The sequence below is a fragment of the Lissotriton vulgaris genome, chromosome 3_1 (genome assembly GCF_964263255.1).
Source record: "Lissotriton vulgaris chromosome 3_1, aLisVul1.2, whole genome shotgun sequence".
Classification (NCBI taxonomy): domain Eukaryota; kingdom Metazoa; phylum Chordata; class Amphibia; order Caudata; family Salamandridae; genus Lissotriton; species Lissotriton vulgaris.
The window spans coordinates 504028652-504046117 of record NC_141689.1 but is presented as its reverse complement, the minus strand read 5'-3'; positions in this window follow the sequence as shown (position 1 = coordinate 504046117).

The following is a 17466-nucleotide window of genomic DNA, read 5'->3' as shown; positions in this document are numbered from 1 at the left end:
GATAAATAACGGTGATGGATCAAGCCCTGATCTTTGGACTGGGTAAGAGTGGTCTGTTTAACTCAGACACTCTGTTCATCACCACCCCCTTTTCTAAATCGTTTTTGGCCACTATAGGTGTGGCAGGGTATACTCAGACATGAGTCCCTTTCTCACTGCTCCATCAGGATTCAAGCAAGCCGGGCCGAAGAAGGCTGAAATGCCAGAAACCGGTCCCCGGTAGCTTGTCTCCTTTCTGGTGAAGAATTGGCTTGGTAGTTTAGTCTGCCCTGTTCCCATGATGCACTGGGCCAGGGACAGACTGATTTGCATATAGCCAGGTTCTGAGCTGGGATGGGGCAGTGAGATAAATAACGGTGATGGATCAAGCCCTGATCTTTGGACTGGGTAAGAGTGGTCTGTTTAACTCAGACACTCTGTTCATCACCACCCCCTTTTCTAAATCGTTTTTGGCCACTATAGGTGTGGCAGGGTATACTCAGACATGAGTCCCTTTCTCACTGCTCCATCAGGATTCAAGCAAGCCGGGCCGAAGAAGGCTAAAATGCCAGAAACCGGTCCCCGGTAGCTTGTCTCCTTTCTGGTGAAGAATTGGCTTGGTAGTTTAGTCTGCCCTGTTCCCATGATGCACTGGGCCAGGGACAGACTGATTTGCATATAGCCAGGTTCTGAGCTGGGATGGGGCAGTGAGATAAATAACGGTGATGGATCAAGCCCTGATCTTTGGACTGGGTAAGAGTGGTCTGTTTAACTCAGACACTCTGTTCATCACCACCCCCTTTTCTAAATCGCAATTCAGCATCCGCCAGGCAGGCAGTGGACAGGGTGTCTTCTGCTCACCAACATTGATGGACGGAGCGCCAGATGGAATGGAGAAGTCCCGCTAATGAGAGGAATGGTTGGATGCATGCAAATTAACAAATTCAACAGGACAACTACAACAACATACAGATACAGTATCCGTTCTTTTCTAATTATCTTTTAAGTAATGTTATTGCTGTGAACTTCTATGAGTGTCACTCTGCATTTCTTTGATCTCTGCTTCTAAATTCATCCCTACAGTCATTGTATAGGTTTTACTTCTGCTATTTTTCAAACCTAATTTAATGTACGAAGTGTTTCTCTGAGTGCAGAGATATGCAAGTGAAAACACATAATTATTACTGCAGCCCTGTACTGTCGCATTCTTTCATTCACGGTTGTCGAAAGTACTACTTACTTTTCAGTAACCATGCATGCAGTAGTGCATGCACTTCCTTTATGTCATTTAATAAAAGATTTATGGATAGCTTTGTTCCCAAAGATTTGTTTATCTTCAATTATTGTTTGTCCATGCTGTGCTTTTTTTTTCTTCTCTCAACAAAACTCTCCCAAAAACCCCCATTCGCATCCATTTTCCAAACCCTAACCCTCTTCCCCCGGCCTGTGTGGTTTTGATTGATGTGTGACTAAATAACAGCAATAATTCCACACACTTGCTGGGGAGGATAAGGTCATAGCAACAGGCTGGTGAAGGAATCCGAGGATATATTCTTACTCAGCTTGACACAGAGTCACTATTGGCAAATGAAAGCAGATTTTCATGTGCGCCATCAACTTGATTGGTCATCAAGAACATCCTCCTCCTAGACGTGGCAAATTATTACGCTGCTGTGTCCTTCACCTTCAGTACTATTTCTTGTAGTAGTAGCCAATGTCAAAGAAATTCAACGGAAGTACTAGTTATACTTTCAATACTTTACCATTTGTTAGGCTACATTGTGGCACTGTTCTAGTGTACTGTCACCTGCTATATTCTCTATCGTACCGTTCTAATGCTACGGTAAGGACAAACAAGGTTTCATTTTCTTTTTTTTCATATGATGCAACTGCCACTGTGTAACACCACTAGTACCACCGCAATGATGACATTTCATCCGCCCAGGATTGCCAACCTTAATCGCCATTTCCCATGCAGCCAGCCCTGTGCCTAGCCCTATTTCCAAACACAAATTACAGGTAAGATAAGCGTTTAGGGGGAGGTAGTATAATGGAGTATTAGGAGAGACGAGAGACTGACGGTAGTACTAGTAAAGTCCTAGAACTATTGAATTCACTTACTCTGTGAGAGGCACTTAGTTTTGAAAACATTTGGGCAATTAGTAATTACTTACTCAACTTGAATCAAGATGCCACTTACGTTTCAGGAAAACAAACTTACTGCTAAACCCCCACCCACCAGCCTCAAACGCAGTAAAAAACATGTATGCTAAGATAACATTTAAAGTATATTTATATCCCTAACACCGATAATCTCCCGCAAGACCCAACCTACCCCCATCCCTAACCCCAACGAATGTCCATGAAAAGTAAAAAAACAACAACTCCCAATTCCCACCCCCAGAAGTCTTTAAAAAAGGGGCAATGGACAGTCTCCTCCTACTGCTGGCTGCTGTTCACTTTTCGGGCCAGGTCGGCATGCTCCCTGCGGAGGGTCTCGAACAGGGTTTTGGTGTTCAACAGCTCCTGCTCGAGGAAGGACACCCTAAGTGAAAGGCGGTGCAACCTTGTTTTGGTACTGCAGTGGGGGGCAGCTGATTTACCAAAATTGGCACGTTAACTTCTGCAAGCCGGCATAATGCCAGCGCAGTCAACTTGCACCCGAGAAAAACAGACGCCCGCCATGATGAGTGAGACAGACTTGCGTTACTGTACCAGTCCAGTACATGCAGGTGGTGATGCTCTTACTTTTCTATTACGGGTGGCACTGAGAGTACTCTGTTACAAGGGCTACTGCTTAATTAATTTAACTTTCACCCTACAGTGCCAATGAATACTAGAAAAGGAAAATGAAGAAGATAAATAATCTGATTATCTATCACTGCACATGGTATGTATTTGCTTACATATGGGATGACTTTAGGTGCTTTGCTTTTTATTGAGTGAACAGTGATACATCCACACATGAATGACCAACTTCTACTAAACCTATTAACAGAGGTAGTGAGTGGCCATCGTAATAGCCGGATATATGCTGTGCTTGCAATACAAACTACTGCTACTATTCATGGTAGTATTCGGACAAATTTACAACTTCTTTTCCTTGCCTTTCCTACACTGGGACGGACGTGCCGGTGCAGTGTTACATGCTCTTCAAAGTAACACTTAGTTCATCCAGTGACCGTCTACTCTCTCTAGATACACATATGCGATCTAAGAGTCAGATAGTACCATGATCCAGGCATCCATCCATTCAAACTATATGTCAATCATTCTTCTTCATGTCTCTCATCTGGACAAACCTTACGTTCTCTCATGGGAAAACAACCTTTTCATTTTAATTGGGAAACCGCAAGCCATACATCCGTGCTTGACTTGCATTTGAATTTCAACCAAAGCATATATTGCGCACACATACAGTTTCTGTTTCACCCACCCAGGCTGTTCTCCTTCCACCCATCCTTGTTTCATCCTTCACCCAGCCATGCATCATATTCCTTCCCAGCCACCTCGGGCACGAATCAAACACGTATCATTCTTCTTAGTCAGTCATCATTACTTTTAACTTGTTCGTCCTTCCACACTTACTTACACCCTTCTTTCGCTTTTCCTTCATCCCATCCATCAAGTTCATCTCAGATCTGATTTGGATTCTCAAAAGAAAATTCACCGCTGAGTTGAAGTAAATTTAGAGGAGGCTACTACCTGGTTGATAAAAACTTTGTTCTAAATTTGAAAGTCTGCCTAACAGTATAGTAACTTAACTGTAGAACATATATACTACACCCGTGCAGAGAGCACACTCTGCAGTCTGCAATCTCAATAAGTAAGGAATATAAGAGCTTACCACTGCCTGCCACTACCAAGGCAACCCGCACAGCAGTTTCCTCCGGCACTTGAACCACCTCCTCCCCAGAAGTGTCCTCCTCCACCTCCGCGCTGGGCCCAGCACCAGATGTTCCACCTACAAAGTACATTTAAGAATGTTAGGTGTCATAGACATAGACTACTCACTAGTATTTTGTCTAGGAATGAAGAAATGTGAATACAGAAACCAATCTAATAATTTTTGACTGTCTACTCTAAAGTAAAAATGTCCCTTTTTCCAGGGAAGGGTGTTGTCTTGCTGCACTTTTTGGTACAACTGATGAATGCTTGCTTTTTAAAACACACCATTTTTCTCATAACAGACAGAAGCTTCACTTCTAAGAACAAATCATCATCACTAGGATGGAGTGACCAACGATTCAGCACCAAAAAGAAAAATTAAAGTTCAAACCAGGTGAGGGCTCGGCTCACCCACAATAAATGTGTGAAATAAATCACTAAGCACTTTTCCATTTTTAATCAACCGTTTATGTTTTATGACAAGCTTGATTTTAATAAATATTTTTACTTTTAATAAAGCTTTAAACATTAAATAGACTCTGTGGTTTTTGGTCAAGAGTGAATGAGCAAAAGGTTTTGCAATTTGCAAGCATAAGTCCGTGCCTCTGACACTTCTGGACTCTGACTCCGTACTCTTGTCCTGCGTTGGATAATCATCATTGGGGATCAATCATCGATGAATTCGGGAGCTAAATGACTCTGCCACACTATCTAATCAGTAAGGAGATTGGGGGTTCTTCAAAGTCTGATATCACTGAGGTATGTGGAAAGTCTACCTGCGCCTATTATAATTGATAAACAATGAACTATTTAGTGTCCATAGTTCTGTTTGTGCAGATTTGTCCCTGCAACAGTAGTAGTATGGATTGTCCTCCTATCCAAACCAAAAGTAAAGTAGTATCTTATTCTTTCTTGGTGGTCATTCAAATTTTATTGTTGGTAATTGTCAAAGCATAAACATTTAGAAGATTTGAAAAGACATTATGGACAATCCCAGAGGACTGCACTCAGTGCATAGAGCTATTGCTGACTAGAATAGGAGTTTCGTTTAACACCTTTTGCCAAATGTGCAATCTTAGTTAGCTACACAGACAGACTAATAAGAATAATCTAGTAATACCACAGAGAGTCATAGTAGAGGCAGGATAAGAATTTAGATACAGTCTACAAGAAGATCAAAGACGATTTAGAAAAAATTGAATGAGGAACGCTAGGAAAAAATAGGTACTCTTTATTAAAATTAAAACTTACCGGGGCCAGCAAAGGAGCCCTCGCCTGACCGATCCTGGCCTTGTACAGCAGCAGCAGCCAATACCCCCTCCTCCTCTGTCCTCTTGCCCCTGGGGGGAGCTGATGTACAACATGAAAGAAAGAAAGACCCGAAAACATGGATGATTGTTGTCAACCAAATGAAACATTTCAAAAGAACAATAACAAAATATTTTGGCGAAATAGCATATAGATAACTATTCCACTGGATATATTGACCTATCTCATGTGGTCTACTACAATATTAGTATTGCTTGATTTGCGGACCGTCGATTTGGAAAGTTATGTAACTCACTAAACAAACTACTGAAAAGGTTCGCCTAGGACTGGCAGGCAGCAGTCCGCAGCATGCGAAGTGACAGACAAACTCCATTGTGATTGCAGATCAGTGACAACACTAAAAAGTTTCCTACCACATTAACCAGTCATTAAAATACTCAAACTATCAATATACCACCACTATTTCTTCTTATTGCCAGGTGTACAAAGGAAGGACTGGACTTGAGTCTGTACGGGCAGATTTACAAGCCCCTTGTGGCTCTTTTGCTCCATTGTTGTGTGACTTTTGTGACGCAGCGGCAGAACAAAAGAGGAGCCATGGTGCGGCGTATATTAACAACGTGACGCATATGGGAGATGCATCACGTTGTAAAGCCCTGCGCCATCAGGGGGCGTTCCGGCCCAAGGGATGGCGTTCCTGCGCATGAACGCATCCTAAAAGTGGCTGAGGGAAATCTACAAGATTTCAATCAGTCACTTTTAGGACAATGATGCGTCACTCAAACCCTGCGCCTGCTTGAAGCAGACGTACTGCTTGATGCAGCATTGGGGAGATAGGGCACCCCAGAGCATTGCTGGAGCTGCACCATCGTTGCGACGCAACTCCAGCAATGCGCTGCCTTTACGGCACAGATGCGTAACGCTTCGGTGACGTTTTGGGCCCATGGTGCGCCGCATTGCAAATACGGCGCACCATGGGTGGTGGTGGCGTGGCGCACAATTACTGGCGCATCCCTGCTACTTTGCAGGGATGCGCCGGTAATTGCAAATCTGCCCTTTAGTGTCTAGCATTACGCAGTTCTGTAAACTACACTCATACATAATTTCTCAGGCCAATCAAATGAACACAAAATCGAAAACAAATAAGCATAGTAGCAACGCTACTGAGAAGGAGAGCAGTGCACCTGAAATGCACAGAAGATTTTGAAATATAATTTACCTACAATGTCATCGGCAGCATTATTGCTCTTGTTAAAATCAAAAATTTGCAATATAATAACACACAGAGCAGGAGAAAACAGAGTAGTGATGAAATAGCTACTACTACTCGCCAAGCCCGGGGATCTCGATGCCGAGCAGGTCGAGCAAGTCGCGTTCCCGGTCCAGGAGATCAGTCCAACGGTGGGTGGCCTGGTTGTAGGTGCGCCGGACCCGAGAGGGAGAATACATGGCCCGGCACACCTTCTCCCACCGCTTCCGGCGCTCCCGGAGCCCGTAGCCACTTGCGATCTTGCTGCCTGCCATGATAGTCCTGGGGAGGCGGCGCTGTACATAGAACACTAGTGCGGCCACCTCTTCCGCGCTAAAGATCTCCCGTGGCATCACTAGCTCCCCCCTCAAACGCCCGCACGGGAGCCGGGCACGGGGTGCGGGACCCTTTCCCTTTTCGGGCTGCTTCCTGGCTCCCTTTACCATGGTCTGGGCAGAAAGGAAGGTAAATAATAAATAGGAAATAGAATAGGGAAGAAGAAAAGAAAAGAGTTTAAAAAAGTAGTTTAAAATTAACCAAAAGTAGCAGAAAACACAAAAATATAGAGCTAGAATAATAGAGGGATAGATAATAAGTAAAATAGATTAAAAAAAAAACGTCAAACAAGCAAAGGATGGCAGAGATTGAGAGAGGATACAGAAAGCATGCCCAGAACCATAGCAATGAATGAAAAACAAGATGGCCGCACCCGTTCACGACCGCGTGGGTAAGTTCGCGCGAGATTTCCCCCGCGATCACACGTGAACTTGTACTTGCGAGCCGCACACTTTGCGAGATTACACATAGCGCCCGGAAACGGAAATACGTCACGCAAACAAGATGGCCGCGCCCATGTACGACCGCTAGGGTAACTTGGCGTTGTTGCGCTACCAGCGGCTTGTGAAAACGCAAAAACAACGCGAACTAACAAGCCGCAAAAAAACAAATCGAATATTCTCACGAATTCGCGGCTTCCGAATTCGATCTCGCGTAAATTCGCACCCCGGGAATCCTGCGAAATTGCAGGAAAACGATTTTTGCAAAACTGAAAGCACTCAGCAGGTGCAAAAGTTCAAGCTCATCATTAGTAACCATTCCCTGTAGTGCTTCCTGAGGGCCCCCTCCAGAGTTCAGTTGCCTACTTGCAACTATTCTATGACCCTGCTCTGACCCTCACAGCAGGCTCAGAGAATAGCTACAAGTATGCCACAAAGGTCCTGTTAAAAAAAATTACACTGCAACAGAAAGCAATTACAGATAAGGAAGCAGGTGCCAGACTGGAAGTTCAAATTCAGTGACACATTAATCAACCCCTAATTCATTCATGTCAGTTGAGGCAGGGCAGGTGTGCTAACGAATTTTGCAAAACTGAAAGCACTTAGCAGGTGCAAAAGTTCAAGCTCATTATTAATCAGGAAGCACTTACAGCTAAGGAAGCAGGTGCCAGCTCAAATTCAGTGACACATTAATCAGCCCCAAATTAATTCATGTCAGTTGAAGCAGGGCAGGTGTGCTTTCCCCCCCATAATCTACAGTGATGAACCAGAGGGTGGCAGTGGTGTACCAGAGGGTGGCATGTGTGAACCAGAGGGTGGCAGTGGTGAAACAGAGGGTGCTGTGATGAACCAGACGTAGAAACAACATGGTCGCGACCGTTGCGACCCGACAAGTAAGTTCGCGTTTGCGAACTGGTACAAAACCCTCGCAAACTGGCAGAAACCCTTGCGAACACAAAAAAAAGAAAAAATCCGCAAATTCGCGAAAGTTTCCGGATTTTGCGGATTGCGAATTTGTGAATACGCTAATTCGCGAATCGCAAATTTGCTAAATTTGCCCATGCTTAACTACTACTAGATGCCTTCTGTGAATACCAAAAGTAGTAAGTTTGGGAATTTGTCTCAGATTACTTCTGTGAATCGTGCTCATAGTATTGAAAGAAAATGCAAGGAAAGAAGACACAATGAAAAGAAATAAATTAAGTATCACATCAAATGATAGTCTTTGAATTTTGGAGGAAATGAAACATTTTGACAATCTCTGTAAAAAGCCTGTTCAATTGAAGCCCTTGACTCTCTGTTAGATGTACTCAAACTTCCTAAACTTGAACTAGAGGGAAGACTTTCATAATTGAAAGACATATAAGAACAGGTATCATCAAACCCATGAGGCACCCCACTGGATGAACTAGCACTATCAGTATCAGAAGAAGTACCACAAGCAGAATTATGAGCACCATCCTACTGAGAAACATCTCAAAAGGAACTTCCCACATTATTCTCAGTAAGAACAACACCATTGTTTTTGGCAGCTGTAATTTGTTAAGCTTGGTCCTGAGTAATTTTAAAAAGACTTTTCCGGCTCCACCATCCTCTTTCTTACAAAAGAAGACCACTTTTAGACAATTTGACCTCTTTGAGAGGTAGAGTAAATGTTATCTCTCCTTTCCTGACTATATTAGGTTTTTAATGAGAACCCACTACCCAACTAAATACTCAAATTCTTTGGTGTTATTTTATAAGTAAAATATTTAGTAATCACTTCCTGTTTCTTAGACACTTTGGGGCTTGTTACGATGTTGTGACTTTTGCCACCGCCGTCACGACATCGTAATTAGTGAAACCCTCGCCATATTACTATGGCAGGGGTTTCACAGCAGATGCAAAGTGCGTCCGCCACTTTTCCGCTGATCTCCAATCGTTACGATTGCCGGCCAGGCGGAATAGGGCACTAATATGGTGGCGGTACATACCAGGCACCGCAATCCATATTAATATGGGAGAATGCAAAGGCTTTTCCATGGCGGCGATGCTGCAATGGAAATGCTGGCGGGAATGCTTTGGGGGCCAGTTGCAGGCCCCTGGAATAGGGGGGGGTAGGGGGCTGCACTTGGGGGGTACCAACTTTGCCGTGCTCATGGTGGCAGACACCCAGGCACGTTGTGCATGGCAATGCATGACGTGCCTCTTTGCCATTGTGGCGTGTGCTGCTTACAACAGCACCTGCCGCAATGTCAAAGGTATGGACTGCGACCGCCACACCTTATTTGTGGTGTGGGACTCCCACACTGCTGGAAGCCGGTCCGACACCGCTCGAATGGTGGGCCGACTAAAGTTTGCCCGCCATCCTAATGGGGCCCTTTGTTTCTCATATGCCCAGAGTTAACATTTACTTCAGTGTCATGGGAAAACTCTTTAACCCATTTGGGGCACAATTTGCACCTGGGTTGTCTGATGCTTAACAATTTGAACGGAGATACACCAGTGGTAATGTGTGGTGTAGTGTGATTGCTTCAAACTTTCTCTCTAACATTTCTCAACTTGCAGGCCAGAAAAAAAGACAGTCTGCACCCCTTCCTTCAAAAATGTGATAACAAATTCTACCAACCCATTAGAAGTTGGAGGGAACAAAGCCACTTGCAAATGTTTAAACCCCAAGTTCTTAATAAATTCTGTAATATGATGGGACTCAAACTTAGTGCCATTATCAGTTACAAGTTCATTTGGAGGTCCCCCTACCTCAAAAACTTTGTGAACAAAAGTAATGACAAATGTGGTGTCAGGTGTGGAAATAAAACTGAAATAAATCCATTTGAAAAGATAGTCCACAAGAACTAACAAATACTTCTTATTGTTTGGAAGCAGTTCAAAGAGACTAGCGAAATCAAGTGCAACTTTATCCCAAGGTTTATTAGGTAAGGGTACCATATGTAAATTCGATTCAGTTGTCTTCCAATGTTTGTTGGAAACCAAGCAAGCACTACAACTTGAAACCCATCTATTTACATGTGCATGAAGTCCAGCCTGAACTTGTGCAAACACTTTGAACCCAGCCTCCAGATTCCTTTCTTGAGGCCACTTATACTTGACATGTTTAATGGTCTGTTTAAGAGTAAGATCATCGTTGAGGGCGTTCAACTACACTTCTCTAGAAATAAAACCTTGTTTTTCTGCAAACTTTCCTCTGAGAGCCACAACACACTCAACCTCCTCTTCAGATCCATTCAACTTATCATCACAAATAGGCATTCTAGACAGGCAGTCACCCCTGGTATTTTTCCTACCCGGTGGTTAGTGTTTAATAAAGTTGCATTCTTTTAACTTAGATAATATGCATACTAACCTGGCAGAGGCCTTACCAGTAATATTGCCTTTAAGTAGGTGTGTAAGGGGTTTGTGGTCTAAGAAAACATAAAGGTGGTTATCCCACAAAAAATTCTTAAACTTTTCAATCCCTTATGCACACGCTAGAGCTTCTTTTTCAATTGTGCTGTAGTTAGGTTCCGCTTAACTTAGCTTTCGTGAGCCAAATGAAATTCTGTGCTCCTTCTCATCCACCCATTGGGACAAAATTGCAGCTAATCCTAACTGACTGGTATCCACAGTCAAAAAACATGATTGCCCAGCTGTTAATGCTGATAAAATGAATGCTGAAGAATAAGAGACTTGATCTAGCAGAAAGCCTCATAGGCTGCATTGGACTATTCAAAATCTTGACATTTTCTCAAAAGATCTCGTATGGGTTGTACCACCAAAGCGTACCCATGTATGAAGCATGAGTAGCATTCATACAACCCTAATAATGAGCAGGCAGACTCTTTGTTGCAAGGTGCTGTTGAGTCTTGAATGGCACAGACCAGAGACATTTGAGGTTTTATGCCCCAATCTGAGATGCAGTGACTAAGATAATCCAACTGATTAACCATGAATTTACACTTTTCCTTCCTGAGGGTATTTCCTATGTTCTCAAAAACTCTAATTACCCTCTCCAAAATTAAATTGTGTTCCCTAGCACGCAAAAATAAGTACATCATCTTGAAATGCCTGCATACACTGAACGCCTCCCAAAACAGAATCCATAAACTTTGGGAATATGCTTGCTGTGGAGGACTAACCGAAAGGCATGCACACAAACATGAATGCTACAAAAGGTGTTATTAAAGCAGTAAGTTCGTGGCTCACTACAACAAGTAGTTTTTGATGATAGGCGGGTGTGAGGCCGGCAGTGAAAAAACCCACCCCCCCCCCCCTCAAATTAGCTAAAGGTTTATTTACTTAGTGTAACAGGTGGCAGTCAATGATAATGTTTTTGTTGAGAGTGCATAAGTCTACACAGAGACAAATCTCACCTGTCTTTTTCTTCACAATAACAACTGGACTGACCCATTTAGATTAATCAGTTCGCTGAACGACTCCTTCACTACATAGCTTGTTAGGGAGTTTTTTAGTTCTGTCCTAATGCTTAAAGGTACCAACATGACCTTGTGCACCACAGGGACAGCACCTTCCTTTTGCTTGATTAAATGCTCAAATTGTGAAATGTTTCCATCTTATCACTGAAATTTTTTTGACATTTGTTAAGTACAGTAAACAAATTCAGTTACAGTTTAAATACTTTATTCGACAACATTGTCATAAAAGCTTTCATCCCTATCTAAGCATAATAAATACTAATCTAATAGTAAAAAAACATATTAAATGACATGCAATATTGCATTGTTGGCGAATAAGAATCTTTAAAATTTACACATTAAAGGTATCATCACAGTCCAAAGGAAGTTCATGTAGTTCATGGGGGTTTTAAAGTGCGCGTGCGTATTATCCAAGCCCATCCCAGGAACTTGGCCACTGCAATTACAAGTTGAGGGGCACAATTTGATTTCAGGACCCTGTAAGCCTCGAGACATCTCCTTGTGCCCAGGTTTTTGCATGCCGGTTTCAGCCATCTGCTCCTTGGGGCAGCGTATAATGGACATACGAATAAAAAGTGCAAAATATCTTCTGCATGGGATTTACAATAAAAACATGTGCTAACGTTATCAGGGGACCATTTAACAGTAAAAGCATTTAGGGGTAGGGTGCCGACTCTGAACTGAAAAAACAATTTCCTATCTAGAGGCTTGGAGATCAGATCCCAGTACAGTTCAAACATAGGGAGTGTTTTTATCTCTAAAAACTGGGATGTCAAGGCAGGGGATTGGCTGGAGACCAATACGGCATTATTTATCATTTCCCAATATAGCTTTTTTAATGCATTCTTGGAAGGAAAGTCATCTGGGTCAGTTTCGGACCACAAGTGTTCAAGGTGCAATTTTTGAAGTAGTTTCCTCACCTCTTTTAACCAAACTACTTTGTGAAAGGTATCAGAATTGTCAACATCCAATAAGGCAGCAGCATAGTGGCACAGTTCCGGGGTGGTTTTTATACGCCTCCAATACAGGAGGGGGCGAAGTCTAATCATGTCCTCAATCCTTTTCCTCCCCAGATCATAAAGGAGAGGAGTGGTGGGGGTACTCTGTGGGACTCCGATTAAGCCTCGCAGGAATTTATTTTCTGCCGCTGATAAAGCATTCAAATTGGTGAAGCCCCAAAGTTCTGACCCGTAAAGACATGCACCCAGCACTTTCATGCCGTAGATCTCCAATGTTGGCTGTATTGGTAAACAAATTCACATCACCATCAGTTTCAACAAACGAGATGGAATGGTTAGCTTAAACAATGGGATTTTCTGCACCAGAAATTAACATGATCCCAAGTCTGGCCAAATCCTGCCACCCTCTGATGTTCATGCCTTTAAATGCAACATAAATCGTAGTGGTTATTTGCCTTCCTAAACTAGACAGGATATCTATAAGGTACCCCAGCATGTCAATATCTTGTTCAGAAAAGGCTCTACAGTGAATATCAGTTTTATCCAGGGATCTTGACCCCATTTTTCCATGAAAATAACATCCAAAATAATGGTAATTGGAGCATCAGAGTCTGCAGTCATGTCTTTGGACACTGACTGGCCTTACACCAGGGTCCTCTTACTTCAGATTGAAAAATATTATCAGAGGAAACAGATGACTTTTAATGACTCTTGTAAACATGAATCAGTGTTGACATCAACAGTACGTATTCTCATTCTATTCCTGGAACTCCCGCACACAGACATGAAGTGGCCAATCTTGCTGCATTTGTTGCAGCGCTTCTAACTAGCTGGGCAATTTGGAGTGTATCTGATGTGTTATTTTGAACCCCATCTAAAAACATATATTCCATATCTTTCTGAATGTGGCTCTAGCCCCTTCATTTTTTGCATCAATGACTGATGTAGATGCTCTGCAGAGATCAGCTTTGAGGACACGATCAACTTCTCTATACCTTATGTAATTGCAATTGTTTCTGCAAGACTAGGATCTCTGCAACTCAATAGTCTCTCTTGAATCTTCTTAGAGAAGCAACTATATATGAATTGGTCAGGCATACATTTGTCCAGAGCATTGCCAACGTTACAGGCAGAGGCCAGCAATCTAAAAGCAGAAATGCATTCCTCTATATTCTGTTTTCTTCTAAAGAAGTTAAAACGTTCAAGCAAAACACTGGACTCCTCAGAGAACTTCTTTGTGACCCTAGACTAGCCTACTACCCTAGCTTCCGTGTAGACATTCCATGCTTCTTGCGCTCCCACTGGTGCATCTACCTGTGGTAGGTTATAAAAAATGTGCGGCCCCTCATAACCAAGGTGAGTATAGAGCAGAGCAAGTTTCCTTTTTGCATCAATATGGCATCTTTGGCAACCAAGTCATTTTGAAAAGATTTCAACCAGTGTTTCAACTGGTTTGCCAGGAGCAGTAAGAAAAGATGATATTTGGAACAGTTGATTGCCAAAGGCCATAATAAAAAAAGTAAAAATGACAAAAAACTCTAAAATGAATCTTAAATTAGCTAATAGTATTATCCAAATAAGATGTAAATGTCAAGACACACTAAGCAATAATAATAATCAGAGCTGAAAGGTAAGTACGTTGAGCATGCAAACAAAGTATAAATTCAAGAACAGTTAATGTCATGTAGAAACATAAATGATGTACCTGTCACAGAGTATATATGCTCACAATCAGAAAGTATACTAAGAAAGGTGTGCCGGTCACCAAGTGTGCAGGCAATTTTATCGGAGTAGTTAAAACAAGGTGTGCCAGTCTCTCACAGAACATGATGGCCAACTTATAGACAATACCTTCAATGATTCCTTTCCTGATCCAAGATGGCTGCCGTTGTGGTTGTGCGAACGTGCTGAATGGGTGCCTGGCATCAAAGGCACACAAAAAGTACACATGTGACATGGGATTTGTGGCCAGATCTCGAAAATGCCACCTGGAGACTCCAGAAGACGCCACAGATTTGCTCCGTCGTCCTCACTGGGGATAAGTAAACCATGGAGGAGGAGCGTCGGCAAGTCAGGACCAAAAGACGTACTTGAAGAATCTGCGCCGTTCAGTGGGCTCAACTAAGAGACATCCTTGTATCCAAATGTTGCTATCGAAAGAAGACTGCTCCAGTCATAGGTAAGTAAAACATTGGCTGTTTATTTCTAAGAATATGTATGAGCATAATGAGCCCACTGCGGCTCCTCTTGCGTCCCCTGTGCAACTGCTTTTACAGTACCTGTTAGTGCAGATAACCCAGGACAGAGAAAGCCAAACGTTAGCCATACATTTGAAAGAATACATTTGTGCACCTGAGCGGGATCACAGGGCAATAACAAGTTGTCCTTAACAATGAAAAAGGGCCACTTGTTCAACATGACCCCCCATTATACACTCCTCAGACATTGGATGGCATGCTGTTCATAAACTTTTTTTTTAGATAGTCCTATCCACATTGATGCCCCTTATTGCAGTAATAAAGCAATTATGATTGCTGATCATCAGCTAGAATAAAAGCAATGGTCTGAGACTGGCATTTACACGTTTGATGACCTGATTAATGTAGAATATTGAAAACCCTTCTGAGGAACTTTGCAACAGAGTTTGGGCTGAATACTTTAAAGTTGTAAAGATACAACCAGTCACCTCTCTATGTGAAGTACAGAATGGATTTCTCTTGTACAATGCCTGTATCCCCCTTAAAGACATTTTTCATGATCTGGAGTAAGTTTAGACAGTGAACCACTGAATTCTGGATTGTATGGCACCATTACTAGTTTACTGTACTTGGCCCCAACAGATGCAGCACTACAAACTCATTGAACCTCTCAATCCAATTCCCTGATGAATACTGGTCTGTACCCCTAACCCTGCATAATAAAGGGATCAGAGAGGCCATGTTTAAATGTAGCCATATTACAAATGCCCCTTGTCCCCACACCAACTACACTTGGTCAGTCTGAGCCCTCACTCAAACTGCTAAAAATGGAGACAGACAGGTTATGCCATCCTATGGTGCTGCCCCTGGCTAATGAGCATGTCGCCATACATGTGGTCCTCGTTGAAGGCATCCTTTGAATACCAGTTCCTGTTCATCAAACTAGTATCCCTTCAGCCTTAGAGGGATAAAGTGAATGAAAGAGAGATGGCCTGTCAAAAACTGTATCCTCGCAGTCACCATCAAGTTATCAAACAAACATTCACAACAAGAGGTATAGGGGTACCAAGGGTAATTGCCATAGATGTAGGACGCCCTAGTGTGCATTTATATGTACGTACAAAGGACACAGAAATAACAACAAACTGTATGGCAAGCCCTCACACACCAACTTAAGTGTCATGCTCCATCAATGAGCTACCACATTGGTCAGACATTATTAGAGTGAATAATGTGCTCCTTGATTTACTGGGAGTGATTGTCTGGAAAGTAGTGCAGTAGATACGTCTTTATTACAAGAGGGACAAAGTGATAACTAAATAATTAAAAACAAATTTGGGATGCTTAGAACCATTATTGTTCTGGCATTATATAGGTTGACATGCTTCTGCCGCAGTGTGACCCCTAGTCGGAGGAATTCGTCAGAACCAGGATACCTTGCTCTATATAGATGTCTTATTCATATAGCAAACCCTAGTTATTTGAAATGTATTCATGCAGTAAATACTTAACTTACTTGAATTTCTTGTGTCTTTTTAAAGGGATCCCTACATTAAGGGATATTTGCAACATCGAGGAACACACGACAGGAACCTTACAGTCACCCTTTCCTCAAAGGTGTAGCCCTGTTCGGTACTTGTTAATCTTGTGTGTCCTCTCAATTTTTAATTAATTTCCAGTTACTCTTGTCAGCCTTCCTGGTAACACTACATGACGTCAAATATTGTATGAGGGATGGCAGTAGCTGTCGTACAAATGTCTATACTAAAACTTTCAAGGTCACCAGCATTCGTTCTGGTTAAAAAAATGATGATGATAGCCAATCCTAAATGCATCATATATTAGCTCAATGACCAAACCCCATCCTTTGACAAGATGTGTGGGTGATTTGTGAAACCTCCCTTCCATTGAAGAGTAAAAAGATACCCCCCATTGAGCCTGAGCCCCCATTAGGCCTCTTTAATTATTTACTGTCCATATATATACGCCTGCTGGATCGCAATGTACTGCCAAGTCCTTTTTTCCCCTTACTTGTTGGAGTTGTTTTAGGCTCCATACTCTTTGGTTTGATTGCCATATCCATATCTGACATTCGTCCAGTTTTGCATTTCTAAAGTTTTGGGTGGGAGAAAAGGAATCTTTTTGACGAACTTTTATTATTATACAGTAGAATATTATCATTGTGTTTTATAAGGATTTTCAAACTGAAATCTCACTGTTGATGATTGATGTTTATGGATGGTGCTTTGCAGTAAGTTTGGAACTTGTTCCTTCTCTTTCTGTAGAAAATCCCCGACAATTATTATTCTGTATGTTTGGGTATGTTCGGAGTTTGCTGTCAGCATTTTCCCGGTTTTAACATTGGTTGTTCATACTATGCTTTTTACATCTTAAACGTGTTCTCTTAGCTTATAATTTTGGTTGTAGTATTTGGTATTGGCCTGTGTCATGCACCATGTAATAATGTGCTGTTTTTACTCGTCCTGCAAAATGGATTCAGGATACTAAACACATTTCAACCTGATCCGTTTATTTTCAGTAATTTCTATGCCAAAAATGTATCCTTTTGTGTTAAAAAATCAGGTTCTGCTTCTTCATTCTTGATGTCAAATATTTTTCTGGTTAGTTGTTGGTAAGAAAATCTAAAATATATCTATTAATTAAAGATTCATTTTATCATTGTATTATCATTCTACTTATTTAAACTTATTTTTTTATGAAGATTATGTTTATTTT